Below are 26,010 nucleotides of genomic sequence, written 5' to 3' on the forward strand. Positions count from 1 at the left end.
CGCCTCCGGGTGCCGTGCGAAGGGCGCCTGCGCGGGGGCGCAGGTGCAGAGAAGCGCCCCCGACTGCGCGCCCCAAGCCATCCTCCGGGACAAAAGTGGCGGCGGGGCTGGGGAGAGGGTTGAACTCGTATCGGGAGTTGCGGCGACTTTGCCGGGTGGTGCGGCTGCGGCGGCCGGGCCTCGGCGCCGCGGGACCCGCTTGCCGGACGCGCCCTAGGGGCGCGCAGCACTTCGAGTTCCTGTCCCAATTCTGCAGACGAACGCAATTTACTCCGGCTTTACAGGTGGGAAAACTGAGGCTCAGGAGAGAGCCTGACCTAAAGCCACCCACTCATAAATGGGAGTGCCAGCTGATAAGTGGGACTTGGGGTCCCGGGCTTCGTCGCGCAGGCCCTGTGCCGCTGGCCGCCCTGCGTCCTGCCGGCATCGGGGCGCGGCTGTGCCGGGAAGTGCAGTCCAGGAGCCCCGCGCGGGGAGGGCGCCGGGGCCTTGCCCGCCGAGGACAGTCCTGCGGGTCGCACAGCCGCGACTGTGGCGGAGTCAGGACAGACTGGGGGCGCGCGGACCTGATGCGGTGTAGGTTCCGTCCGAGGACGCGGTGGAGGGGAAGCCCCTCCGAGCTCCCCGCTAGGACTCGGCGCTCAGGGGCGCTTCAAACCCAGCCGGTTCCAGGCGCCGCCGCCTGCCCCAGCTCACCTGTCCTTGGGAACTCAAAGGGGCTTTAGGAAACTTTATCCTCCCTCTCTCTTCCGGAGTTGGGAGCATAGAGCGCTGTCCCCTTCACCCTGTCGCTTATTAGAAAATACTGAAACGAAATGCACCGCCGCCCCCCCCGCCAGGAGCTACCTTTGAAACTCAGTTTCCATATCTGCAAAATGGGGGTAGGATGATTAATAAATACATAATCGATGCAGTTAGGTGAACAGATGCTAGAAACACCGCGAAGTCACAGTAGGTATTTGGTAAGGAGTTTTCAGAAGCCACAGAACCGTGTTTGGTTACCTGGCGCGCGCAGCGGAGCTCCGCAAGTGAATTTGGGGATTTCAGGCGCTTGGGCTGCATTAGGATAGAACTCTCACCAAACATCACCAACTGGTGTGTGCGTGGAGGTGGGGGGCGGGGGTGCAAACTCTGGAAATAATTGCAACTTAAGGCCAGTTTCCACAGCGCATATGAGTCGGTTCTTAGGTTTTTCATTTCCTTACCATATATTTTACTATTTCTTGTAAAATGAATAAATCTTTTAAACGTTGGCATCAGGACTATAAGTTCCTTAAGGGCAGGAGTGTGGGTTTTTTTTTAAATGTTTTTTTTTTTTAATACTTTAGTGCTTATTTGTTTAAATGAGTGGGTTTTCAAAAATGCACAGTAGCGATGCATGGTGAACACGATAGAGATTTGTGGTAAGGAACGAATGTAAACGGTATAAAATGAAAAGTCAGATTCGCCCTCGTTCCTGCTCCCGGCCCCACTCCCCAAAGGCAATGGTTGCTAATGATGTCCTCGTATTGTTCCGGAATTACTGTGGACGTGAGACCGTGCTTGCCCGTGCTTGGCCTCGGGCTCCCAGCTGGGGGTACTCCCTTCCAGCCCTGCTGGCGGGGCCTGTCACTCCCCTGGGGGGCTCGCTCCCCTCTGCGTGGGGGGCAGCGGTACAATGGCCGTGGTAGGTGGTTCTGGGCCGGTGCACCTAAACTCTCGATGAGACCCGCCATGTGGTGAGGATTTGGTAAATATTAACTGCTGCTAATATAGACCCAATTCGTTCTTTAAAAAAGGTTTTTTAATGTTTATTCATATTTCAGAGACAGAGAGAGATGGGGAGGGACAGAGAGGGATGGGGAGGGACAGAGAGAGACACGGAGGGGCGGAGAGAGAGGGAGACACAGAATCAGAAGCAGGCTCCAGGCTCTGAGCCAACAGCACAGAGCCCGACATGGAGCTCAAACCTATGAACTGAGATCATGACCTGAGCTGAGGTCGGACGCTTAACCGACTGAGCCACCCAGGTGTCCCCCACAATTCGTTCTATTTAATGGTTGCAGGGTATTCATTGCATGAGTTTATCATAGTTATTTTACCATTCTTCTATTGATGCACAATGTTTGATGTTGTGCATTTTCCTGTCATATCGATATTGTAGATCATACCTGATAGCATTTGCATATTTATGGTGACACAAAATTTTGTACATACATACGTATCATGGTACATACAGACTGATACTGATACATTTATAGAATAAAATTCTAAAATTGAACCGTGGAGGCAAGGAATATATGCAATTTTTACAAGGAAATTCTAGAATTAAAAAATTTCTAGTTGTAGAAACAGTCTCAAAATTACGGAAATTTGCAAGTATCACACGGAGATCTCCTCCCCTCCACCTGTAAGTTGCTGACACGGTTGTTCTTGAGCGTGTATTTCCCACAAACGAGGGCGATTTCCCACAAACCCGGTCTAACCACCAAGATCGCGATGCACTGCTCTGTCTCATCGCAAGAACCTTTTCGGACTTTGCCGACTGTCTCACTAATATGCTTTAGAGCGCAAGACCCAGTTTAGAATATATTCATTTCCTGCTTTAGCTATTTGGGGGAAGCTGGGAAGGGACGGGGAAGCCAGAAGAGAGAGCTGGGCAGGGCACTTGGTGGTTTCTGGCGGGATCTTCGGGCTTGGTTGTTTTTTCTCCCCCGGACATTCTTGCCTGGCCTGGGGCTCACCTTTGGGATTCTGCCCACCCCCACCCCTCCCCAGCTTCTCAGGGCTCCCAGCGTGCCCTTGGTGGCACCCTCTGGCTCCCTGACCCTGTGACCGTCCTTCCTTGGTCACTTGCTTGGGGCTGGCTTTCTCTTGCTCAGCACTATGGGTTTCAATCCTGTCTCTTGGTTGATTGACTGATCGATTGATTGAAGAATAGTTGATAAACAATGTTTCATTAGTTTCAGACACACGACATAGCGATTTGACAATTCGATATGTGACGCTGTGCTCACCGTGGTGAGTACAGTTATCTGTCCCCATACAAGGCTGTGACAACCGTGTGACGGTCCCCATGCTGTACCCTCCTCCCCACGACTAACTTATTTTATAACCAGACGTTTGTCCCTCTGACTCCCCGTCACCCGTTTCCCCTCTGGCACCGACGGTTTGTTCTCTGTATTGATGAGTCTGTTCCTGTTTTGTTTGCTCATTTGTTTTGTAGGTTCCACATCTAGTGAAATCACGTGGTATTTGTCTTTTGCCGTCCGACTTGTTTCTCTTAGCATAACACCCTCTGGTTCCATCTGTATCGTCACAGATGGTGAGTTACCACACCTCTTTATGGCTCATTATCAATCTACCCATTTCAAGAGTCCATTTTGTCTCTTGATGGACATACTTAGGTTGCTTCCATATCTCGGCTGCTGTGGATAATGCTGCAGTAAACCTAGGGGTGCGTGTATCTTTTTCAGTTGGTGTTTTCTGTCTCTTACAGATGAGGAATCGGTGTGCAGAGAAGGGGTGGTGGTCGCCTGAGGCCACACAGTGGCTTAGGGACCACTTTCTTCTAGCAGTGAGCCTCTCATGGAGCCGTCGGACTCTCCTGAAAGCTGGTTGATGGGTGGGCACCAGAGGGCAGTAGAGGGCTCCTTCCCACCTCCTTGTCTTAGGGGTGGCTGACTGGTGACCCTGTCTTCGCTGGGTCTTAGGGGCAGGCATCACAAGGAAGGAGGCATTACGGTCTGGGCCATTCCGGCAGGAAGCTGGGCACGGAAGATGACCTTCAGAGAAGGATCCTTGAATTTCGCAGGTGCAGAGGCCCCGCCCCTCCAGGGCCAGCTAGGCAGCAAGGTTCACTGAAGGCTGGGCTTGGACCTAGCCTGGTCTCTGCTCAGAGACAGGGGACTCCGGGGGACAGTCCTGGCCTACCTGGGAGCATCCTACAGCCTCTCCGAGACGGCAGAGTCCAGGATTTGCCCCCGACCCACAGTCCCCCCGCGGGTCCTCTAGCTCTCTGCAGGCAGCAGTCAAAACCGTCCCTCATTCCCCTCGTCTAAATCCTCCGGGCCGCTTTGCCACTGGGTTAACAAGAGGCATCTGGGTTTTTGAGGTGACCATACAGGAAGGAAGTTGAGTACAGACAAAATACTGCCCCGAGCCCCAGCCACGTCCAGCAAAGCACCCGGATGTTACAAGAAAATATGTTTTCATCACATGCTGAATGGCTTCATTTGTCTCTTATGAATCTAGAAAATTGGGGAAAATCCCATTTTTGGAAGCATTCCACTGGCTCTGTGGTTGTGGGGGCTGGGCAGGGAATCACAGGGCCTTTGGGTGTCGCCTGACCCAACTTCAGCCAGCTCTTCGGCGCACGGGGCCCCGGGACCGCCCCCCTCACATCTGAGGACACACACTGACCCTGCGTTGTGTCTTGTGCGGTCAGGACCTCTGTGGCGCGCCTGTCTGCCGCCACCCGGCTGTCCCACCCTGCCCCCTGCTCTCTGAGCCCCTCCCCTCTCCTGGTCCTGTCTTTCTCCTTTTTTCATTCCTAGCGCAACACTCCTCCCTCTGAAGAGCATCTTCTGAGCGTCTGGCCGTCCCCACCGTGGGGTTCCCGTTCCCTGCACGACCCTGCAGAACCCCCCCCATATAGCTTACCTGCCGTGGGGGGGACCCACTCACGTCTTCGATCCCCTGCTCCAAGCTCCAGAATATTCACTCTGCTGTGCCCGCTGCCTTCTACGCGCTTGGTGCGTAGTAGGTCTCTGAGAACTAGTTGTTGAATAAACAGACAATCAGAATGACGTTTTGATGATGACCTTGATTGTTAGGAAAGTTTTCATTTAAGTTCTGGTGACTTAGGCCACGGTGTAGCATTAGTTTCAAGGTGTGCGATGCAGTGATTCGACACTTCCCTCCGAGGCCCGGAGCTCAGCCCGTCAGGTGCACTCTTTCTTTGACCCCCGTCACCTGCTTCCCTACCCTGCCCCACCGCCTCCCCTCTGCCAACCGGCCATGTGTTCTCTGTAGTCAAGGGTCTGTTTCCTGGTTTCCCTCTCTCTCTTCTTTTTCCCCTGTGCTCGTTTGTTTGGTTTCCTAAATTCCACATAGGAGTGAAATCATATGATATTTGTCTTTCTCCGATGTCTTCACTTAGCATAATACTCTCCAGCTCCGTATATGTTGTTGCCAATGACGATGCCTTGGTTTTTAACTTTGCCTGATGGGCGTTTTCCAAACAGAGCTCCACCCCGAGCACCCGGTGCCCGTGGCACCTCCTGGGGAAGGGCCTGCTGGGCGGGGGCCGACCTGCTCCTCTTGCTCCTGCTACTCACAGGCCCTTACAGTGTGGAGACCCCGTCCCCCACGCAGCCCAGCCTCCTCCTCTATCCCGAGTTGGGCTGAGGTCATCCGTGCTTTCTCTCCCCAGGAAGAAGGTCAGAGGGCACGAAACAGTTTCCTTCTACCCAAAGCTGGACAGAATTTCACTTGCCTGTTCCTACCCCGGGTTCAAGTGCTCAGAAATGTAGGATCTGCAAATTCATTTAGGCAATGCGCTTTTCCTAGTCCGGACACATGAGGAATTTGACTTTGACGTTGCTTAGAAGAGGTTCTAATTAACCAGAGAGGCCAAGGCAGAAGGGAGTGAAGTCGCCTGAGGAATGAAGCCTGTGACCTTAGAGCCGTCAGACCACTTGGTTCTCCGGTTCCGGAAGCTTCGGGTCGTGTGAGGCACAGGCCCGTGGGCGCTTGCCTGTTTCTAGATGAGCTTCATTAGGGCCTTTCACTGCCAAGGACGCAGGCATGGGGCAGAAGTGGCTCGAAGTGAGGGAAAGAATTCAGGCCACAGGGCTGTATGCTCTGTCTAGTCTCTGAAGACCCCCTTCCGGGGCTAGGAGAGCTGGTGGCCTCTAAGGACCCACCGAGTGCTGGGAAGCATCTCTTGTGTCCCGACGGCATCACCGGGGCTGTGCAGGTGAGAAAGCCTGGACGCTGGGCCAGATCACACTGCACGTCAGGGAGGGGACATCCGACTGAAGTGTAGCCCAGCAGGCATCCGACACCCCAGGGAGGCCCCCTGCATGGTGGGGGTGGGGGAGCACGGCGGGAAGAACAGCCCCGACACTCAGAGCCAGAGCCCCTCTGAGCTCACCTGCCACGGTGGCCCGGGGAGCCCCTGAGCATGCACCACGTGGCCTCCGGTGACCGTCACACCCCCTTCCCACATCACCATGGTTACATCAGGCGTCGACTCTCCCCACCCCTTCTTCACATGCAGAGCAACCCGATTTCAGTTCCGACAGCATACGCTGCAGTTCATACTTCACATCACACTCTTGTAGGAATGTTCCTGAACATTTGCAGTGCCGCTAATCTGTCACACGCGGGCTCCCCTGAGCTGCTGCCCCTGAGCCCTCTCGGGTCATCTGGCCACCAGCCAGCGGGGGCTCGGAGGTCAGTGCTGACCAGAGAGCCAGCCAGAACCGGGAGCAGGACCCCAGCAGGCCCTCGCCCGTCTCCCTGCTCCTCTGGCCTGCCCAGCGCCCACTCACCCTCACCCCACTCTTCCCTATGCGCATGCTCACCCCCATCTTCGCGTGAACCAGCACCTGCCCCCCAAGCCCAGATGGGCACGCTTGTTTCCTGGAGCACAGGTGTGCTTCCCGTTGGGGCACACACCTGATGCCCGTCTGCTCCTGTGCCTTCCTTCTTGCCCTCCACCCCTCCCGAGTCAACCGTCCCCACGGGCCCAGGTTCCCCTGCCCGAAGCCTGGGCCAGAGCATTGGCTTTGAAATTAGTTTTTTAAAAATGTTTATTTTGAGAGACAGAGAGAGAGAGAGTGCACATGAGCAGAGAGAGAGAGAGAGAAAGAGAGAAAGAGAGTGAGAGAATCCCAAACAATCTTTGCACGTCTGACAGCAGCGCTCAATCCTGTGACCCTGGGATCATGACCTGAGCCGAAATCAAAAGTCTGAGGCTCAACTGACTGAGCCAATCAGGCGCCCTGAAATTAGTCTGGTAAACGTAATTCGGGGTTTTGGAGACACTCGATTAGAATTTTCAGGTATTGAAAGCCATTTAAAAACTGTAATGAAAACCTAATGCCAACCTGAGAGGTAGGATGGCAGGTGCAGGGGTCTCGGGGCCCTGCCAGGAGCCAGAGGCCGTCAGCGTCGCCGCTGGAAGCAATCCATGCCTCCTGGGGCAGACGGGGCTGCTGATCAGACCCAGCTTTTCATTGTAAGCAGGCCGGTGAAGGGTTTCCAGATAAAATTCAGGCCGCCTGGTTAAATTTCAATTTTAGGTGACCAGTGAACAGTTTTTTTTTCAAGTATAAAAGTGTTCTAGATGTTTCATGACACACACTTATTTTTACTAAAGTATCTGCTGGTTTCACGGGGCCTCTGATATTGACGGCTGGCAAATGTGTGCCAGGGCTGCCAAGGAACTCCCTGTGTAGGCTTTCTGTGGTGCAGTCAGGGCCTTGAAGGGGCAGCGGTGGCGTCCGGGAAGGAGACATTTGGGAGCACGAGTCTGAGTCTGAACGCCCAGGCTCCCAGAACACTCGGAGTATCCGGAAGTGGCCTCTTCCCACCCTGTCCCGGCGGTGCGGGTGCTGGGAGGTCCGCTTCACCTGCCGTAGCCGTCCGACAGCTGGGTGCTGTCTGTCCCTCCTTCCTCTAGCCCAGTACCTCCGGCCGGGTCTCAGCAGAGCCCCAGTGGGAAAGTAAAATGGCTGCTCTGGGCCATCCCCCCTATTTGGGGATATTCAGGGCGTATTTGGGGGTATTTAGTGGGACCTGGTGAGACACGGGTTGGAATGCGTGATCATAAAGGAGTTAGGATTTTGATTCTGGAGAAAGAGGCTGGGCTTCCCTTCCCCGGCCTCTGTGTTCTACCAGGAGCCTAACGCCTCAAAATGATTGACTTCACGATGGTCAAAGCACTGGGTGAGGAAGGCAGAGTGGCCGGGGATCCCGTGGCCTGAGGACCGATGTTCTCTGAGCTTCCATCTTATCCGGGTGCCGGAGGGACCTGTAGCCAGAACCTCCAGCAGGCAGAGATGGATAGAAAAGTCTCAAAAAGCCGACCCTCTCTGGCCGAGAGGCTGGGGAAGGGGCACAGAACAGACTCTGTGACCCGGACCCGCTCAGTGGCCCGGCTGCAGCCGGCCGGCCGATCTGTCAGCAGTAGTGACTGTCCCGGCCCCTCCACAGCCTGGACCCCCAGGCCCACCTGCCCACAGCGCAGGAGCCCTGTGTGCCACTGCCCTCCGCCCAGTGACATAAGGACACTGGGCCCAGTGGCTTCTGCCCCCGCGGACCACCCAGCAGGGACGGAACGCAGCACAGGAGGAGCGAAGCGTTCTCTCCGAAAACTAAGCTGTCCTTGGGGCTGAAGACGGCAAAGTCGGGGCCAAAGCGGGTGAATATCTGCTAAAACACAGTTCGTTGGGATCAGGCCTCCTAACACGATCACCGGAATGCGCAGGACACAGCACAAAGTTCCCGTCATACCGAGATCCTGGAGAGCCTCCTGGGGGCCGGGACAGTCAGCAGACGGGAGTGCTTTGATGGGTCCGGTGCCACAGTGACCCGACGGGCATCTGAACGCGGCTGTCATAACTGCTTCACACGTCGGCGTCGGAGGAGCGCTTCACCAGCCCGTCACGGGTCGTTGGTTTACGAAGCGCCGATGTCCGGGTCCGGAGACGGGACATCACCCCAGCTGTGGATCTCGGAGGAGACTGTCAGCCTCACGACGCCAGAAGGTGGGTGCGGGTCCACCGCGTGCTGCATGCATTACCCACACGGTGACAGTCCACACGCACAGCCCCCCACGGAGACGGTGCCAGAGCTGTCCCTGCTTCAGAGGGCGCTAAATGGAGGGGCGGGCATTGTCTCGGATGCACGGTACTTACAAGGTGGAGCAGGAATGCACGTGCCCTACCGTCCTGGCGTCTGGCTCCAATTCGAGGCTTTTGAGGGTTTGTGTGACAACCCTTGGGACAGTGTGCCCCACATGGAGACGTCCGTCCTTCCTGCGTTCTCACCGGGGGTCTGTCTGCCCAAGACAAAGACCCTTCTCCAGGCTGGTCCCCGACAGCACCAGGCCTGGCACGCAGTCTCCTGGCCCAAGGCTCGTGGCTCCTGCCCCAGATTGCAGCTTGGGAAGGGGCAGAGGGGGCCCTGGTCTACAGGGGCGGGCAGGCAGGGTCAGGCCGTGGCCCTGCTGAGGTCGGCTGGCAGCGGAGCCCACACTCCTGCCCAGGGCAGCCTCAGCTTGCCCAGGTTCAGCGCTGGGACTCCTTCCCCAGGTCGGGCGTCTGAGCTCGGAGGGCGCGGGCTAGCCTTCCGGAAGTGCTGCGCAGCATGGATGCATCTCCCTGGGGCTCAAATGAGATCCTGGAGCGAATCAGACTTCCGTGCAGTGCGGAGGAGGCCGCCTGCCTTCTCTCAGGAGCCTGCCGCCCTCCCCTGCCTCCCTCCACCCCCCCCCCCGCCCCCCAGGTCCTCCCCAAGTCCGGTCCTGGCTGGGGCCTCAAAGGCTTCCATGTGTGGCCAACACGCTTCCCTCCAGTTTAACTCCAGTGCGTAATTAAAGGCAGGGATGCGGTTTCTGGCGGAGGCTGAGCCCCTCGGAGGCATGCGGGCGCCCCACCCTCGAACATCTGCCCCTGGGGGGGGACTGACTGTGGCCCCTGTGCCCGCCCCCCCCAGGACCCCAGGGGCAGCCACAGAGAAGCCCGGAATGCTGGCCTCTGCTCTCCAGGCCTTCCTGCAGACCCCCGGGGCCCCTGACCCCTCAGAACACAGAGTCCCCGGCCTCCTGCCCTTTGACTGGGAGACCCTCGTCACAAACTGTGTGCCTAGGACCTGCAAGCCCAGAGCCCTGGGCGTATTAGGTGACCCTGCTTGCTCTTCCTCCCTCCCAGTCATGTGACTCAAAGTAAAACCAAATGGAAGTAGAGAGAAGTCATGGAAATACAGCGCTGGGCCCTCTGGACAAGTGTTTTTTTTTTTTTTTAAAGTTTATTTTTGAAAGAGAGAGGGCACTTGCACACTCACGTGCATGTGGGGGAGGGGCAGAGAGAGAGGGAGACACAGAATCCGAAGCAGCTCCAGACTCTGAGCTGTCAGCACAGAGCCCGACGTGGGGCTTGAACCCATGAACTGTGAGATCATGACCTGAGCCGAAGCTGGACGCTTACCCGAGCCACCCAGGCGCCCCAAGCCAAGTGTTTTCATCCACAGTGGTTACTTGAAGGCTTTTTTTGTTGTTCTTTTTTGTTTTTAATATTAAATTACAAAAATTAGTGTCTCCCGGTGCCCGGCCTGGTTGGTTGGTGGCCCAAGCCCCCTTGGGCGGGGCCCCTCAGGGAATCACTTACCAGCGGGCTGTCATTGGTTTCGGGACCTGCTGGGGGCTCCGCTGTCCTGTGGCATCACGGACTTCTGATCCGGGAAGGGAATCCTTGAGCCTTCAGAGGGTGGGGCGGGGTGGGGGAATGAGAGTTCTGGGATTTCCCTCCATCCTCAAACACAAGGTCAAGATCCCTGGCCCAGTGCCTTCATGGCCCCAGGACCTCAAGGCCGGCAGAGGCCTCCAGGGACCCACCCACAGCCGCTGGGGCTGCTCCATTCAGGGCCCTGCCCTCCTCCCCAAACCCAGTTAGCAGCCATTGCTAGGAGGACCCAGCCTCCAGCGACTCCCTTTCTGACGAGAACCACCCCCGCCGTGGAGGAGGCCGGCCCCTGCCTCCCTCCACCGGGCGGACCCTGGAGGCGCATCTGGCTGGCCACAGCTGTGGGCAGGGACGGGGGTGGGCGGGTGGCCCCGGGGGGCTGGGTGGGAGAAGTGGGGGGCCGCTATTTCTAATTCTCTGGATGCGAAGGCGTGGGACCCGGGCCTGCCATTTCCCAGGAAACAATAGGGAACCGGCTGTCTGCTGGCAGCTGAGTCACGTCCTGGCTTGTGTGGTCTCCGGCGCGGGCCTGGGCGCTGTGGCTGTGGGAACATGTGTCCTGGGCGCCAGGCCCCACTCTGGGAGCGAGGGCTCCGTGCAGACTCCGGGAAGGGCCCGTCACACCTGCGGGCCCTTCCCCAGCGGTGTGTGTCCTCTGGCGTTGTCACTCACCCTAACTCCCCACAGCAAGCCTGAGCCGGGGCAGCTCTGGGACCTCTGTCCCCACGCCCTGGGTTTTGTTCCGTCTGGTCTCCCCCTGCAGGACTTGGTAACCTAAGGGCTCCCGGCCTGAGCACAAAGCCCACCCTCTTTTATCCTGGCCTCACGGGGCCTCCGGGCTGTCACCCCACGGGCCTCCCTGACCCCCAGCCAGGGTCTGGGCAGCAAGGCCCCAGCCGAGGTGTGGGCAGGGTTAAGGAGACCAGGCCTGTCACAGGGAAAGCCGCTGTCACCTTAGGCCTTAAGGGGCAGCGGAGGGAGGAGCTTCCGGTGGCAGCTGGCCTGTGGGGGAGGGTACAGCGAGGACCATGGGGGAGGCGGGGGATAAGGACCCCAGCCCGTCTCCCTGTGCTCCGGGTCCAGCTGGCACCCATCATGGACTGAGCCCACGGGGAAGCCAGAAGGCAGGGCCCCAGTGCATGTGGGCTGCAGAGGGCAGAGTCCGGGACACACAGCAGGATGGGGGGGTGCCGGAGGGCAGATGGAGGTCCTGCACAGCAATGCCCTGCGTGGCCCTGGGCCTCCAAGTCCCTGCAGCCCTTTCTGCCCTTGGGGACCTGTGGGGTCCCTCACGAGCAGCGGCTGGTGGACTGAGAGGCTGCTGCCTGAATCCCAAGCGCCGACCACCCTGGACACATGAGCTCCTGGGCAGTCACTCCGGGAGCAGCTTCCAGGGCCTGCCCAGTGCCCAGCTGACAGTCACTTGCTCCTGCTGCACCTCACGTGACAGCCACGTGGTGTTCAGTGGCTCCCCGATTCTGAGACTTTACACCATGCACAGCCCTCTGCTTGGAGTCCCTTACATGGTCTCAGTCCCCACTGCACTCCTGTGGGGGTAGGCACTGCTATAAACAGCCCCACTATATGGATCAAGAAACTGAGGCTCAGACAGGATGTGTCCGTTAAGTGACTTTCCAAAGGCCACTGGACAGTGTGGCTGGAGCTGGGGTTCCCACTCAGGCCCGTCCTGGAGCCCAGCATGGCCTCTGGGCCTCCCCAGTGGGAAGCTTCTCTAGAAAGGCCGCCGGGCCACCGTGGTCCTTGGGAAGTTGATGGCTGAACACAACACCTCTGCCCCTGAACTTGGTGATGATCGGGCCAGGCCCTCGGGCGGGAGTCACCCTGGGCTCCTTCAGGCATGGGACTCACGTCCACCTCTCTAAGACCCTTCCCTTCGAGACCCTCCTCCCGACTTTCCACGACAGGCTGACCCAGACCCCAGCACCCCGGCCCGGGATGGACCCCCTAGGGAGAGTCCCAGTGCGGCCTTACGCATCCCTGCAGCCACATGGCTCACCTCTCTGCTCGGGAGCTTCTGACGTGCACATCTCCTCCTCATTAGCTTCCCTGTTCCCGGGGGCCCTGAGTCCACCGGCTCCACGGCCTGGTGCCTGGGGGGCTCCATCAGAGCCCTGCTTGGCACCTCAGCCTTGCCACAGGCTCAGACTCTGGCCCTGCGGTGCCAAGCCCTCAGCCTCAGGCTGGCGGCTCCTTTGGCCTTGGCATGTAGCCGACCACCGCCTTTCAGGAGCTGGGGAGGGAGAGCAGCCTAGACCTGACTCTGGCGTCTGTGCCTGCCGGGGGTTCCTGCTGGAATGGAGGAAAGAACCGCTGTCCCAGAGGGCCCATGCCGCAGGAGCCCAGCGACCCTGCCGCCCTCTGTCCAACAGCTTCACCGAGTTTCCGGACAGCTTCCTTCTGAGCCTGGGCACTCTGTCTCCACCCTTCTGGGACAGGCTCCCTGGCACAGAGATGACAGGCTGGCTTCTGCTGCCCTCTGCTGGCCGAGGCGGACTCTGCACCCCTGGAGGCACTGGGTGGGGCGGGGCTGGGGGTGCACAGCACAGACTCAGGCCGGAGCACCAGCCCTGCAGCAAACCCCTATCTGTGTAAGTGCTCATCCGCCCTGCCCCTGAGCGTGCGGTGAGCCTAACAACCCCCCCCCCACCCACCGTGAGGCGCTTGGGGGGCTGCGAGGCTGCCCGTCTGGGTCCATTAGGGTCCGGAGCAGCTAGAAGCCCAGATTTCCCCGGAGCAGACCTAAGTGACATGCCTGCATGCTTTCATGCTTATGCTCTATTGCTAAATGGCCTGCCGCGTCTCTAGGTGTCCGGTTTCAGCTTGCTGGGACCCAGTGCAGAGCCCCGATGGGGCAGCGGAGGCAGCTCTGTCCCCAGTGCCTTTCAGGTCGGGGCACACGTGCCCTCTCCCACTGTCAGACCAGGGTGGTTGGAAGCTCACACTTGGAGACGAGTTGATTCCCCAAGACCCAGAGAAGACGACAGAATTTCGTAACGCCCCTTCTTTCAGATCTGTGGGAAGCATTTCTAGCACTCGAGTGTTTAATTTGGCTCCTTTCCTCGGGTCCTGTGAGTGTGGATCAAAGCGGACTCCCCGCCTCCAGCCTTTCCGAAGATTTCCATCACTGTCAGTTGTTTGGAGTTAAGGAGACTGTTCACTAGTGTGAGCTAGCTTCCCCCCTCCCTCCCGCCTTCCCTCCCCCATCACTGCCTCTCTCCCTCCTTCTATTTACTACTTGTATTAGCCTGCTTGGGCGCTGTAACAAAAGAGCATAGGCTGGTGGCTCCAACAGCAGAAATGGATTTTTGCATAGGTTTGGAGGCTGCAAGTCCAAGGCCAAGGTCTCCACCAACTTGGGTCTTGGAGGGAACGTCTTTCCCGGCTTGTAGGCGATTGTCTTCTTGCTGTGTCCTCACATGGCCTTACCTCGTTGTGTGTGTGTGTGTGTGTGTGTGTGTGTGTGTGTGTGTGAGAGAGAGAGAGAGAGAGAGAGAGAGAGAGAGAGAGAGAGAAAGGGAGGGAAGTATCTGCAGTCTCCTTCTTCTCATAGGGACACCAGTCCTATTAGATCAGAGCCCCTACCCTGACGACCTCATTAACATTTATGGACCTCCCTGTAAGTCCGACATCACGGAGGGTGATTGGGGCTCAGTGTGTACATTCTGGGGCCGCATAGCCAGTCCCCAGCACTGCTCATTTTTTAAGCCAAGAATAAAACACAGCATTCAAACGACCTCCCGTCTCCCCAAGTCTCCACGCTAAAGTGCCCGAGTGGCAGCTGCTGTCAGGGAGACAGGCGGTGCCGTCACACAAGAACGGGGATTTTTAGGGAGCAGCTGGTTTATAGGAATCCAGACCCGCAGTGACAACCGTGTGGCACCAGTGCAAACTGTGGGCCAAGGACAACCAGCTCTAAGTAGCTCCGGCCCGTCCTGGTTTGCATCTCCTAGGAGCAGACGCTGAGCACATTTCATACAAATAGTTTCTGTTCAGAAGCCACCCCAGGGGGGCCCCTGCAGGGAAGTGGGGAACATACGAGAAGGAACTGAGGTGAAAGAGTGTGTGATCAGGATGGCTGCCTCCATAGGCAGCTGAGCCGTGCCTGCCCGGAGACGGAAGGCGAAGGAGATCTTCCAGCCTGTGTGGGGGAGGTTGTGACTTTAACCTATCAACTCCCTGGCCCCTGTTGGTTTGTCTCCTATTTTCGGGAAAGACACCTCAGACACAGAGTCTTGGGGTTACCAGTGAGTAGCCTCCAGTAATGGCCCCATGTGCACATAAATGTGGCCCTGAGCATCCCTCTGCCATAATTCCTTCCAGTGCCCTGTGTCCTGGGGCTGGTCCAGCCCAATGGTGGGACCTCGACCCAATCTCCAGCGCCCTGTGAGTAAAGCCCTACCTCACCACCACCCCGTGGGAAGTGGGAACCGGGCTGAGCCTTCTCCCTCCTTCTCTCTGCTCCAGAATTGGCGCAGCTCAGGCTCTTCTGTGCTACGTTCTTGACTCTCACTTGTGTCTCATCTCTGGCAAGATCTTCAAAGGATGTGAGAGAAGTTAAAGAGAAATTTAGTTTGTCTTTGTTATTTTTTTAAAAGAGTGATTTATATTGTTAGGGCCATGATGTAGCTACAGCAATCAAGACTCTATGGAGTTACCATAGGGACAGACTCATAGGTCCACAGAACAGAGTGGAGAAGCCAGAAACAGATCCACACACGTATGCCCGACTGATGCCCAACTTGCCAATGGCGTGAGAGCAGCCCGTGAAGGAAGGCGAGCCTTTTCAGCAAGTGGCGTGAAAGCCACAGGACCTCCGTGGGCAGAGCTGAACCTCAGCCTAAATCTCACACGTTACGTGACGCTCAAAGTGAATCACAGCCTTGAAGTAAAATATGAAACCATGACACGTTTATGAAAAAAAATATTTTAAATCAAGGCTAGGTGAAGAGTTAGCTGTTTGACTTGACACCAAAAGGAAAAAGGAGAAGAGGGCACCTAGGGGGCTCAGTCAGTTAAGTGTCCGACTCCTGGCTTCAGCTCAGGTCATGATCTCACAGTTTGTGGGATCGAGCCCCATGTCAGGCTCTGTGCTCACAGTGCAGAGCCTGGTTGGGGGTTTCTCTCTCTCTCTGCCCCTCTCCCCACTTGTGTACTTGCTCTCTCTCTCTCAAAATAAATAAATATTAAAAAAGAAAAAAAAAAGAAAAAAACAAGAGAAAACGGGTAAATGAGATCAATGGGACCGCATCCACACTAAAAAGCTTGCTCTGTGGAGGAGTCGGTGAAAAGCATAAAAAGAAAAGCAATCTACTGGGAAAACATACTTGCAACAGAGGATTAGTATCTAGAATATATAAAGAGCTCTTCAAACTCAACAGTGAAACAAAATAAAGCCCAAACAATCCAGTTAGAAAATAAGCGAAAGACATAAACAGACATTTCACCAAACAGGACACACGGATAGTAAACAAGCACACGAAAAGATGCTCAGCATTAGTCGTGAGGCAAATGCAACAGAAAACCACAATGAGATATTTCTACCTGTAAGAATAGCTAAAACAAAAGATTGTTGTATCATCAAATGCTGGCGGGGACAAGGAGCAACCAGGTCACTGAAACTTGCTGGTGGAAATGTCAGATGGGACAGCCCCGTGGAAAAGAAAATGGCCGTCCCCCACAAGTCTAAACATGTCCTTGCCATTGGGCCCTGCCATTGGCCATTGGGCATTTCTTCCAGAAATTTGAAAGATTGTCTTCACACAAAAATCTGTACACAAATGTTCATAGAAGCTTTGTTTGTATTATCCCTAAACTAGGAGTAACTTTGTGTCCTTCAGAAGGTGAAATGTTAAACCAACTCACGCATCGATATCTTGAACTACTTCCCAGCGATAAAAACACGCAAGCCACTGATACACAAAAAGGCTTGGGATAGGTCTTAAGGGAATTATGCTTCATGAAAAAGGTTCGCCTCCAAACGTCACAAATTGCAAGATCCCATGTAAACAGCATGCTGTGACACGTTTACAGAGGTGGAGCACAGATGAGTGGTTGCCAGGGTTACGGAGGGGGCTGGGGGGGCTGAGGCTACCCAAGGGTCCTACGATAGACCTAGTCTGCCCCTTCAGTGCGGTGGGGGTCACGTGAATCTGTATGTGCGAAATAGTTGCACAGAACTCAACACACACTCTCTCTCTTACACACACGAGTACAGACATAACTGGTAAATCTGAATAAGGATGAACGGCATCAAGATCAGTTTCTTGGTTCCGATACAGTTCTATCGTCTTACAAGATGCTGCCTCGGATGGCAGTTGGGTAAAGAACATTTGCGTCTCTTTGTAGTATTTCTTACAACTACACGTGAATCTACAATTACCCCAAAGGAAACGTTACAACGGTGAACGAGTTACAGAGAAATGAAACCTTGCGACAGCAGGCAGGGCATGGTTGTCCACAACTGGAGATGATGCGAACACCTGTCTGCAGGTGGCTGGGTACACAAAGTGTGGTGACTGCTTAGAAGTGTCCACAGAGAGGCACCTGGGCATCTCAGTGAGTTAAGCATCCGACTTCAGCTCAGGTCACAATCTCACAATTTGTAGGCTCGAGCCCCACGTCGGGCTCTGTGCTGACAGCTCAGAGCCTGGAGCCTGCTTTGGACTCTGTGTCCCCCTCTCTCTCTGCCCCTCCCCCACTCATGCTCCGTCTCTCCTTTTCTCAAAAATGAATAAACATAAAAAAAATTAAAAACAAAGGAGGCACTTGCTGTTGTGGATGTGGAGGCATCTCACTTGGCTCTCCCTTCAAGGAAGATCTTGCTGGAAAGCCAGTGAGTTTGTGGGGGAAGCCTCTGGCTTCAGCATCTTTAAGACCCCAAAGGGGTGCATGGGCCAAGGCTGCTTCTTGTTATAGCTCCTGGTAGGTTCTGGGCACAGTGGAGGATAGAGCCTGGCCCTTTCTACCTGGCGCAGGACCCTCTGAAGGCTGGTGCCGGCGACCCTCTTCCTCCTGGCTGGTGCCAGGCAGCCTCCATGATGGTGGTTCGGAGGCCATCTCCTGTACTGTCCCCTTCCTGCTGCTCCCACAGGTGCTGTCCGCTACCAGCATCTCACGTCGTGGCCTGTCTTCCCGGAAGACTGAAGGTCACAGATGGACTAAGCTCTTTTCAGCTCAGATCCAGTCAAGACAACAGAATTCATGTCGCTTATATCAGATAGAGGACACAGTGCAGGGAAGTGTTTCCACGGTGGTGGGAGGAGGGAGGAGGTGAAACACACAAGGGTAAGGCAGCCAAGGCACGGACAAGAGCAGGAAGTCACTCTCCCCTCTAGGCCAAGAGGGTCAAAGGGAGGATGAGGAGGTGTCTCCGGAGCCCAGGGTCTCGGGCCCCTGGGAAATGCTGGATTCATTTCAGGCAGGCCAGGTAGGAGCTGAGGCCCCAGGCGGATGACTGGCAGGACCTTTCTTATCCAGTTGGGGGCCCCCTGAAACACAGGGGGAAGTCGAGATACCCAAATGCCTCTGCTGCCTGCCCACCTCTACCAGCGTCTGCCTGGCCTCATGAGCTAGAAGACCATGGGCCTGGGGCTCCTATTTCCCTTCAGTACAGAACAGAGGAAGGAAGGGTCAGGACATGAGTCTGAAAGGAAGCAGGACAAGTCCCAAGACCTCATTTACCTGGAACCTCATTATGAGTCTATTCGATGGTGGCTGGAGGGAGGGACAGATGGATCGGATGGGTGGGTGGGTATGCGGTAAAGCAAATACAGTGAACTACTAATGGAGGAGTCTGGGTGGTGGAGATGTGGACGTTCACGTAAGGTTCTTTCGCCTTTTCCGTATGTTTGATCATTTCATAATGATGTGTTACTAACACAAAAGGACCCTTTGAAGTACCATTTTCACCTTCCAAGGAGAAGAGATAGTTAGCTTTCTCAGTTCCCCATTTCCCCCCGAGCCTAGTTCCTCGACCCTTTCTCAGTGCTGATAGGAGAGTGAGGGACAGGGTGACCCCCACGGCTGTGCATTCAGATGTTTCTCAAATCTCAGTGGGCTTGGAGGCCGCACGCCCAGGGGTGGGCTTCAGTCCGTGACACGCTACGCATGGCTCTCCCATCACTTGACAACTTTTGAGTCAGTTACTTGCATTGCAAAATCCAAAAAATTCTCATAAAAATCCCAAATATCCGACCTCTCTTTGAAAGCAGAGATGCTCCAGCCCCGGCCCGGCTGGCATTTCCTCACGGTTGGGGGTGAATGGAGCCGGTCTGCTCCATCCTGCCCTCTCTAGCCGCCCGGCCTCCGCTGCTCCCGCTTCCCTCACCCCTGGCCCACTTTGCTCACTTGGATTTCCCGACTCGTCCCTAAAAGCCTTTGCTCTCAGGATGCTGGATACCTCAGAACACCTCCATTTCTAATGCGCGCTCTACAACTCTCCCTTTGAGGCCATATTCCTTAAGCCGCATTAATCCACGAAGCTCCTTTGTGACTTGCTGTTTCCAGGTGCCCGCCACTTCTGTTTGCTACAAACAGTAATACAGTAATACAGTAAAGGCCTATTTTATAGGTTTCCTAAGCAGTAATCCCCATAAAACCAAGAGTCTGGTGTACTTAGCAGGGTTTTTTCCGAATAAAATAAAACGCGCTTGTGCCAAAAGCCTCGGGATCATCTCTCACACTCGGTGCTGCATGTGTTTCATTCCAGGTAATGCTGATTGGTTATCCTGAGGCCAATTGCCAGAGACTGACTCTGCTTCATTCGCTCTCCGTAGGACCTTCTCTGAAGTACACTTCACCGGTCTCCAGCCATTGTCCTCCTGGGAGTCCAGGTTGTCTCCCATGTGAATCTGAAGCCCAGAGTTCATGGCAGGGCTTCTGAAATCCTTCCCTCTCCAAGAGCTTCCTGGTTCTTGCCCCTCCTGAGTTCTGGGTCTTTAGTGTTGCTTGGATTTCAGCACATCTTCAGTTTGCTTAAGTACATCCAGATTCATCCAGAAGAACCTTAACCAGCTCAGACTGTAAGTTCTTCAGGAACGGGGTGTGCGGTGTGAGGTAGGATCATGTGGGAGAGGCGGACAGGGGCTGGGCCGGGAGGGTTTGCTCTGCCACACTAAGGATCTGTCGAGGTCCTTGACTATTAGTGATTTCCCTCTCCATTAACCTAATTGTAGAAATTATCATGTCATTCCAACAAAGTTGGAAAGAAGGATAATCACATCAAGAGCAAGAACACCACCCACATTTACCGATCGCTTACCATGAGTTCAGTGCATATATGATTGAATTTCATGGTCACAGGAACAGAGCGAGGGAGCTACGACAACTTTGGCCACTTTATAGACGAGGAACGTGACGTCCCGAGAGGTGAAGTGACATGACTGAGGCCCCGCAGCTGGTAGCAATGGAGCCAGCCACCCAAGCCAGGTCCATTCGACCCCATGTCCACACTCAGGACTTGCTGCTCACAGGCTTTTGATGCTGAGTCATTTCCTGTTCATTTGGTGAGTTAATCCCAATTCCTTCCACCTTCACTTATAGGTCAAGTGGTTTTGTTGTTTTTGGAGTTCTCTCTGGTTTCTCCACCTTTGTGCTAATATGGCACCCTGAATTGGGCACAGTGTAGTAAAGAGGCTACACAAATCAACTTGCCCAATGTGGCCAATTCTGCCTCCCACAATGATCCTGTGTGTTCTCCTCCACGGGGCAGGAACCAGCAGGGACACACCAGCAGTCTCCACCCTTGAGAGGAATGAGTGCCTTTCCATTCTGGCCAACACTACAAAATACTCTGGAAAGAGGACAGGACACTGGTGTCCTGAAGCTCCTAAGCCTTCGTATTCTGTGACTTAGTCATGCCCACTGAATCTTAGAACCGGAGGGCCCATGGATGCTGTGGTCTCCACACCCAGCCAGGAGCAAGCAGGAGGCTGGGGAGGACACACCGCCTCTAGCAGAGGCTGTCACCATTTACACACCGGGCCAGGGTGAATGGGATCCTCTTGTGCTCACGGACACAGGAACCATCCTTAGAGGACACAGATGATGGGGGCAGAGGCTGTGAGGGCTTACCAAATAGTCGCCTGCTCCTCTCCAATCCCAAGCTTTCCTTGCAGTCATGCTGGGGTCATAAGACTAGCCCTGGCTGATGTGCAGAGGGATTTAGAAGTCACTGTCCTTTCTCCAGCTCTCTCCCTTTTTCTCTTTTCCTCTGCTGTGCTGGCTTTGAAGTCCACAAGTTGCAAATGATGTTATCTAGACCTGCTGAGGACTGTGACCTGAATGAATGTGGTCACTAGTCTTCGAAGATGGCCCCAGTGAGCCATACCTCTTTGTGTCCAGACCTGTTTTGGTCTGCTTGAGCAGCTATAACAAAATACTCTAGTCTGGGTGATTTATAAATGACAGACATTTATTTCTCACAGTTCTGGAGTCTGGGAAGTCCAAGATCAAGGCACTGGCAGATTCAGCGTTTGATGAGAGCTTCATAGACAGCTGTCTTATCTAGATGTGTCTATCCCCACCCACGATGGGGCAGGGGAGGGAACTCTCTGGGGTCTCTTTTATAACGGCATGAATCCCACTCATGAGGGTGCCACCCCATGACTTAATCACCCCTCAAAGGCCCTACCACCAAATACCATCTACGAGGGATGAGATGGTTAGTGTAGGGACTTCCTTGTGTAGTGCCTTCCCAAGCTGGTCTTCTGACTCCCTTGAGTCAGTGGCCTAAGTGATGGTCAGGTAGGGATCCAAGCCCTAAGCAGGCCTGGCAGCTGATGCTTCCCCATTGGAGGAGCCCTGAGATGCCACGTAGAAGTCCAGCTACCCTGCTGACCTTACTAAGTAGAGGGGGTGGTGCTTGGGGCTATGTGGAAGGGTGCTCAGCTGTTTCAGTGCTCCCACCCCTTCCTCTGAAGGGGCCAGACCCCGAGGGAGCCATGCTGGTCATTCCAGCCCAGCCAAGGCCCTAGATGACAACATCCCCAGCCAACATCATGTGGAGCAGGAGAACCACCAACCGAGTCCAGTCAACACTCCAAATCACGAGTGATAATAGAATGTTTCCTGTTTTGAGCCACTGAATCTCGGAATGGTTTGCACACAACAATGGACACCCAACACAGTGAGAGAGAGGACACTCTGGCCCCTGGGACTTGAGGGTTTGTCTGTTGGAGCAGCTGGTGTTTGTTCCCTGACTGTAACAGATGATAGCTCAAAAGACCAGGAAAGAGAGCAGGTCCTGAGTTTGGGTGAAGGCTTAGGACTGGGAGGGCATGAAGAAACGACAGAGCACATTCTCATCACCCAAATGATGCAGTGGGGAGTCTGAGAGAAGAGATGGTGACTGAGGCTTCAAGCTTATGCCCCGCAAGGGGGGGGGGCCTGGGGACCCACGAGGAAGAGCAGGCTGCTTGGGGAAGGAAACAAGGAAAAGACAGTATTCTAGTTTGGGGTTTAAGGTACTAGTGAGACCTCAGTAGGAAGGTAACCATTGGGCATAGCGAACTGGACTTTGTTGCTCAGGTAAGAAATCAAGGCTGGAAAAGAGTGGGGAAATGAGAGCGGATCCTATGGGATAATGATGCCCACAGAGAGGGCAGAAGGGGAGAATTGGGTTGAAGGATAGCCATGGAGAACATCTCCGTGGAAATGGTACCTGAGGGGCCAGCAGTCAGGGAAGGAGACCAAGGAAGAGGTGGTCAAAGAGATGGTTCCTCAGGGCCTAGAGTCAGAGAATTTCAGTTACTGGGTGGGGGTCAGTGGCATCCAAGCCTGTGGCAGTGCTAAGCAGTGGGGCCCTGAGAAGAAGGCTTTGGACTCAAGCCAGAGGCAGTGGTGAGGGAAAGGGAGACAGAATGCATTTGATCTTCATACATTCATTCATCCGTTGGTCTATCCCACTGTCATCCATCCATCTACTCATCCATCCACTCACCCATCCAGTCATCCATCTATAATCTGTGTATCCATCCATCCGTCCATCCATCCGTCCATCCGTCCGTCCATCCGTCCGTCCGTCCGTCCATCCGTCCGTCCGTCCGTCCGTCCGTCCGTCCACCAATCCTTGTAATAGACTGCCACGGGCCAGGCATGGGGGTCGTTTTAGGGAAAAATGATGTGGTCCTGCCTTTTGTTGGAAACACTTAGTGAATTCCTTCAAATCCTGCAACCCTCAGATTTCATAATCAAGTTCTCTTTTGCACATGAAGGTAACTGCAGCTTCTCTCCCAAGCTCTTATTTGAGGCCAAGCCCTGTAATTTGTGCTCCGTATCCTTGCTGTCATTTCATTGTCCCGACAGCAACAGGGTAAGGTGGGAACCGTTCGGAGGTGGGCTGACCGGGGCTAAGGGAGTTCACAGATCTTGCCGGAGCACAAGGGGTGCTACATTTGCACCAAAAGCCAATGGCCACCAAATCTCACAGCCCCCTCCCACACTCCTGAGGCTGCTGTCACCCATCGCCCAGCTCTCCCCAGCTCCGGCCCTCCCCTGCCCTGCTCTGGACATCAGGATTTATCTTCTCACAGAGGCGCTGCAGAGGCATGTGAAGGCGGTAACTCATTTCCATAGACTATCAGTGGAAGAGACGGCTGTGGGTTAACTTTATGACCAACGGACATAGTTTCTATGGGAAAGTACATGTCAGGGTCCAAACGACTGCCTTGGAAAGACAGCCCTGGAACTCAGCCTGGCTGCAAACCAGGGACTCTCTGTAACTGTAAAGACTGTTTATTTTGAACATGGACCTAACTGGACTTTCCTTTCTTCACTCACTTTTTTTTTCTATGTTGTGCAAAAACCCTGTTCCAGCCAGTTGGCAAAAAACACGCTGTCCCTTAGCAGAGTATACATTTTCGTAAATACCCCCTAGAGATTTATTTCTTCACTATGGAAAATGTAATTCTGTTTTCCTAAGTGACGGGCTGTGTTTATGCAGGGACTCTGAGTGGGCTCCAGGCCTGGCCAGATGGTTCTGGCTGTACTCTGAGTAACATGAGCGGTGGAGCCCTAAGGCCCTCCTGGGCCACGTGACTGTTCGGGGAGTGGGGTCTGGGCGGCTGTGTGGCTGCGTGGCCCGCACACACAGAGCTGTGCCTGCAGGATGCACGGTTCTCCTCCCTGGACACTTTTGGTGGCATTTAAGGCGGGGGAGGGCTTGCTGGAACCGCGGTTTGGCCCTCCCCCGCCAAGTGTGAGTCATGCCTATTTTCAGCCGCACCACTCACCCAGGTGGGTGCCGACTACTCTCTGCATTCGGCATCTCTATTTCCTTTGTGGAGTGGGAGGCGAGCTGAGCGCTTGGCATTGACTTACGCACATAGGAGTCTTAGCAAGGCAGGCGATGGAGGAAGGGAAAAGTAGCCATTTTGGAAACGGGTGACAACCTGACAGTGACGTTTGTTGAGTGTCTTTATGGGCTCTGCAAGCCAATTGGCTGGGATGGAAAACAGCAAGGCACTTGCTGCCCTCATTCTCCCAGGGGCAGACATGACAAAGTGATCAAGATGCTCTCCCTCTCTGTCCTTACAGCCTCCAAAAGGCGGGGAGAGGGGAACCTCAATCGATTAGTGATGTCTGTCTCTGAAGGCCTGGGGCGGGAAGCAGTGCACTGCCATTTGCCTTCTGGATTTGAGGGCATCGGTATATAATTTAGTTATTTTATAGACTTTACTTATATCTGCTTATTGACAACAGCTTGTTAGTATGTACAAAGCATCCTAATTGAAGATTTTGCAGAAGCAGATCCTGAGATGAGAATTAGGCTACAAGTCCTTTCTCTGGGAGGTGGTCCGGGAGGCACCAGCAGGGTGGCGGGGCAGTAGACAGGGTGCGTGAATGCCCCGCTCATCCCCGTGGGCCACTGGGCCTCGAGGGGACCATGTGGGATGTGCCTCTCCGGAGGCGAGTGAGGAGGTGAAGTCTTTCTTCTGCTTCTTCAGTTGGTCGTTGACGGAGGGCTGCTCACGGGCACTTCTGTCATGCCCACGTGGGGGCTGTGTACATGCTTGTGTCCAGAGGGAGCCCTCGGGCCAGGAGTAGGGGCTCTGGTGGGAAGTGAGGGCTGTGGGCCGGCCCCGTGCCTGCTCCAGGAGCAGCCTGATGGGTCGTGAAGGAGACCAGTGTGTGCGGCTGCCTGGCTTCTCGGGGGCGTAAGGCCTGCCTGTACCCCAAGGGTGTCAGGGAATCGCGGAGGCGATGTCTGTGGGAACGCTTGTCAGTGTCAAGTGTCTCCGTGACCATGTGCATGGGCATCGTCCTCCACTGCTGCCTTCCTTCCATGGGGTCCTGTCCTCTGCGGGACTCTGGATAGCTGCTCTTTATACCCCTCCCACTCTCTGCCCAGCTGGGCCGAGGTGGACTGTCCCATCCTCCTGACCCAGGCAGGCCAACCCAAGTCTTCCCAGGGGCCCCCAGGAGACAGAAGACCTCTGGCCCCAGTGCAGGAGGCTGAACACCCGGGGCTGCAGGTGGGGACTGTCCCCCAGATGATGGGTGGCTGGGAGGGGAGAGGAAGGGCTCTGAGGACCTTCAAGTTCTGCATCCACTGTTGCCAAGACCGGTGCCGTTCTCGGACCTCTGTGTGAAGGCCGTCTTTGCCTTAATTCATTGGAACTGGGGCTTCTGTGGTTTGGAAGCGAGGTGGGCCTGGCTGGGGTCCTCCACTGGCATTGAAGGACAGCTCCAGGTGGCCACGGCACGGCAGCAGGTGTCAGGACAGGCGGGGTCTCCTGTTAGTTGGATTCCCGCAAGTACAGCGGGGGACACTTGACAGGGTGTCTGCTGGGATCCTGCCCTTCCACTGTAGTGCCCTGTGGGGCCAGTACCTCTGAGCCCTTGCCATCACCTCGGACTCCCTGCCCCAATGGCCCTCCTTGGCTCCTTGCCCCGCAGCGCCTCAGGGCTGCTCAGGATTGCTGGACTCTGCTATCCATTCTCAGCCCTGGAGGAATAAGCCTCTGCTGGAGATTCTGTACCTGGCTTCTCTGAAGGGGCACGGTCATGGCTTCCTAATATTTCTCACAGTCAAATCTGGAATTCGCATGCTTTTGCCCCAAACAGCCTGGGTTGGGGAAGGACAGAGAATGGGCAGTCCTGATGTCACAGGTCTGGGCTTGGTGGGCCGGGTGAAACTGTCTGATGTCATTCAGCCTTAAAGGACGGGCGAATCTGTTGTCTATTACATAACCTGCTGACATTTCATTTATCCCAAAACGTTTTCAATGACTGTAGTCTGCCCTTTGAGGGAGGCCATTCTCCAGGGCAATGGTAGCGGCTTAGCCTGTGATGTCTCCTGGCGCCTGTCCCATTGGCCCCAGGGTCCTAGTGCCACAAGCAGGGCCACATCGAGGGTGGAGATGTTGGGCTGGGGGCTGGACCCTCCAACCCCACATAAGGGCCTCCCTCCCTGGACCGTGTGCCTGCCGCCACCGCTCCCCAGCACCCCTGTCTCTTCTCACAACCCGACGTGTCTCCTGCCTTCCATCGGAGAACACCCTCCCTCAGGCGGTCTCAGGCCCCAGCTCCCCCCCCCCCC

The 26,010-nt window shown here is 55.3% G+C and overlaps 1 long non-coding RNA gene across 2 annotated transcripts in view; it reads left to right on the forward strand.

Annotated features, from left to right (window-relative positions):
• Positions 1-54: 54 nt before the first annotated feature.
• The window catches only part of LOC115286300, a 40,024-nt gene continuing 14,068 nt past the window's right edge, over positions 55-26,010 (forward strand). For both annotated transcript variants that reach the window (XR_003905978.1, XR_003905979.1), the window contains exons 1-3: positions 55-284; positions 19,180-19,492; positions 19,773-19,975. This is a non-coding gene — a long non-coding RNA (uncharacterized LOC115286300). The remainder of the gene's footprint in view (positions 285-19,179; positions 19,493-19,772; positions 19,976-26,010) is intronic.

The sequence above is a fragment of the Suricata suricatta genome, chromosome 3 (genome assembly GCF_006229205.1).
Source record: "Suricata suricatta isolate VVHF042 chromosome 3, meerkat_22Aug2017_6uvM2_HiC, whole genome shotgun sequence".
NCBI classification, from domain to species: Eukaryota; Metazoa; Chordata; class Mammalia; order Carnivora; family Herpestidae; genus Suricata; species Suricata suricatta.